The following is a 3,315-nucleotide window of genomic DNA, read 5'->3' on the forward strand; positions in this document are numbered from 1 at the left end:
AGAGAGAGAGAGAGAGAGAGAATTTTTAATATTTATTTTTTAGTTCTCGGCGGACACAACATCTTTGTTGGTATGTGGTGCTAAGGATCGAACCCGGGTCGCACGCGTGCCAGGTGAGCGCGCTACCGCTTAAGCCACATCCCCAGCCCTGGCAAGGAAATTTTGATGCGTCATTCCTACTTGGCAATGGCTCTCAGCACCCTGTAACAAATGACCACAACCCAGGAGGCTTTAACAGTAGAACTTTATTCTTTCCAGTTCTGGAGGCTGGAAGTCTGAATCATTTTACAGGGTGGAAATACAGTGTTGGCAGGCCAGGCACCTCCATGGGCTCCTGGAGAGAATCCCAAACCTGCTGGCCACAGGTGTCCACTGGCTGTGGCTGCATCCCTTCAGCTTTCAAGGCCTCAGTTTCAAACCTATCTGCTCCATCTTTACATGCCTTCTTTTCTTGGGTCAATTTTCCTGCCTCCTTGTTACAGAGATACATGAGACTGTATTTGGGGCCACAGGATGATCTCCCTGTCTCTAGATCTTTAATTGCATCTGCTCAAAACAAAAACAAAAACTGGTGTTTTCTGTGTACAGAAGCCCTCATAGGCTGTTGGAGTCAGGACATCTCTGAGGTCACTTTTCACCGCACACTGTGGCTGGCTTCCTTGGGAAGGCGGGAGGTAGGTACAGGTGCAGCATCTGTGGAGAGCTGGACATCCTTCTGCTTGGATCCCAGGCAGGGGACATGAAAATGTGAAGCCAGCTCTGCAGACAAGAGTCTGCCTCTGTCTGTGGGGGTGGCCCAGGACCAGAATGCAAGGCTGTCCTGGAGGGATCCCCTGCAACATTGAGCAGTAGAAAGCCAACTTGCCTGAGTGACTCCATGACCTCTTAGAGAGCAGGACCAACAAGGTGTGCAGCTGTGACTCCCTAGATGCCCCTGTGAGTCAGGAATGGGAACATTCTAGATGATTTAGCATGTGGGGGAGGGTGGGATAGTTTTGCTCTTGACCCTGCCACAGTCTTTTTTGTCTGTTCCGGTGTGGGTTTCTGCTGCTGAACACTGAACAGTGCTGGCTCAGAGAAAATGTCTCTGAGCCTTGGAGGTTGGAGGGTGTGTTCATCAGCTTTCTGCCACTGTGACAAAATACCTGAGAGTATAAACTTAAAAGAAGGAAAGATTTATTTTGGCTCATGGTTTTGGAGGTCCCAGGCAGAGCATGGCAGGAGTGTGTGGTAGAGCAAAGCTGCCCACCTCATGGCATGTCCCCAGAGACCTCACTTCTTTCCACCAGGCCCATCTCCTCTGGTTCCACCACATCCCAAGAGTTCCATCAGCGGGGGACCCAGCCACCAACACGTGGCCTTTGGGGGACACTTAAGTTCCAAACTACAACAGAGGTGAGAGATGTACTCACTTAGGTCTTTGGGGTCAGGCTGCTGGTCAGTGTTCCTGCTCTTAGATCAGTATTCTCACGATTTTCCACAATGCCAGCAGAGAGGGAAACAGGAGGCCAGGCTAACCAGATCTGGGAGAGGGGTGAACTGGGGAGGAGACCGGCAACACTTGGAGCCATGGCCCCCCACCCACTTGCCATCTTAGTGCCCCTTTTGTGATGCTCCCCTTTGTAGGAAGAGCCTCCAGCAAAGCTGGTGTGTGAGTGTTTCCTAAGGGACTGTGGTCCTCTGCCCTGGAGGCTGGCCTCCCAGGGTCCCTAGCACGTCTTGGGATGGGCTCGACTCCAGCACTCCCAGGCGAGCTGACACACTCAGAAATTCCTTTGTTCTTTTCTTTCAACGGGCATCCTGAGGATTGACCACATACAACCGAAGGCGGAAGGAGAGGCTCAACAAACTTGGCACACTGGTGTGCTTATGCCAGCTGATGCCAGCTCCGGAGTCGCCCAGCAGCTAAGAGCGCCGGGAAGCTTCCGCCGCGGTGACGGTGACGCCTGGGCCGCTGTCCCTGGAATGGAGGAAATGTCTATGACCCTGCACAGGGCAGGGCTCCGTTTCCTGGAGAGAAACCCAACCCCGCTGGACCTGTGCGACTCCTCCAGGGCTCAGTGGTCTCCAGGACTGTGAACTTCCGAACTGGACCAGCGTGGCCAGCCCCGCACAGGCTCCTCTGTTACCCGCAGGGCGCCCGGCGACATTCCCCAGGACGGGACTTCCCTGGCCAGGGCTCCCTCTGGTTCCCCAGGACTGCGTCCTTGGCTCTAGGTGGCAGCGCTCTGCGTCTACACCGACCCCATTCGCGAGCGGGGGCTGATGGAAACAGGTTCACTCGGGCACCCGAAGACGTGCCCAGCCAGCCAGGTATTTCCTAACCCAGGCTGCCTAGAGGGGTGGAGCCAAACGCCCACCGCCCTTCCCGCCCCCACGGAGCCGGGTCGGGTCCTCGGCGTCCTCACGCCCTGGTTGGCGAGCGCTAGGACCCGCGCCGCCTTCCTGCGGGCCCGGAGTGGGCGAGGCCTTGCATTGTGACGTCGCAGGGGCGCGCTCCCCGCCCTCGCGGACAGACTGACGGACAGACCGGCGTGGCAAGCGCGGGTAAGGGGCGCGGGGCGCGGATCTGGGCGCGGGGCCGCCCGGCCGTCTGTCCTCTTCGGGGTGCGCTCTGAGACGCCCTAGGGAGGCGGAGGACACCGGGTCGGCCACGCGATCACGGCCTCCGCCGCGCCCCGAACCCCCCGCCGGGCCGCGCGCCCGCCCCTCCCCCACGGCGGACTTGTTCCCCAGGCCCTGTCACCCCGGGGGTGACTGCGCCCGGGATGTACACCTCCTTCCTCCAGCCGTACGCCCTCCCCACCCACATGCACCCTCCTCTTACTCTACCCCAAGGCCGTGCGCCCTCCTCCACCGCCATGCACCCTCCTCCCATTTCACCCCGCTTCCCGGCCTTGCGCCCTTCCCCGCTCCGGCCATGCGCTCTCCGTCCTCCCAGCTGCCTGCTGGAGAGAAGGCCCGGCGCGCGTCTCCTGTCCCCAGAGCCGCCCCAGCCCCGGGAGGGGGTCCTGCCCCTGCCGCAAGCCCTGAGGTGCCCCGGGTGCGAGCGTCGGCTTCGGCCTCCGGAGCGCCGCCCTCACTGGCCCCACAGGCCCAACAGCTGGGCAGCGGGAAGTGGTGCGCCTGAGCCAAGCTTCTACCAGGAGTTCTTTACTCTCGTCCTCCATTGCCAGACCCCACTGGTGGAGGATTGCGCAGGATAGCGGCTGCGATGTAGAGGTGAACGTCACTGTGCGGATTCTGGAGCCGTGAGAGCGCTGGGGCTTGTGCCAGGTGGACGTCGGCCGGACGGCAGGGCTGCCGGTGCCCGGG

At 59.8% G+C, this 3,315-nt stretch overlaps 1 long non-coding RNA gene across 1 annotated transcript; it reads right to left on the reverse strand.

Moving 5' to 3' along the window:
• Nucleotides 1–226: 226 nt before the first annotated feature.
• LOC120885226 (uncharacterized) lies at nucleotides 227–1,903 on the reverse strand. The gene is made up of 2 exons (XR_013429443.1): nucleotides 1,413–1,903; nucleotides 227–833 (listed from the first exon to the last, which is right to left on the reverse strand). It is a non-coding gene; the product is annotated as an uncharacterized LOC120885226 (long non-coding RNA).
• Nucleotides 1,904–3,315: the final 1,412 nt, after the last annotated feature.

The sequence above is a fragment of the Ictidomys tridecemlineatus genome, chromosome 13 (assembly GCF_052094955.1).
Source record: "Ictidomys tridecemlineatus isolate mIctTri1 chromosome 13, mIctTri1.hap1, whole genome shotgun sequence".
NCBI lineage: Eukaryota > Metazoa > Chordata > Mammalia > Rodentia > Sciuridae > Ictidomys > Ictidomys tridecemlineatus.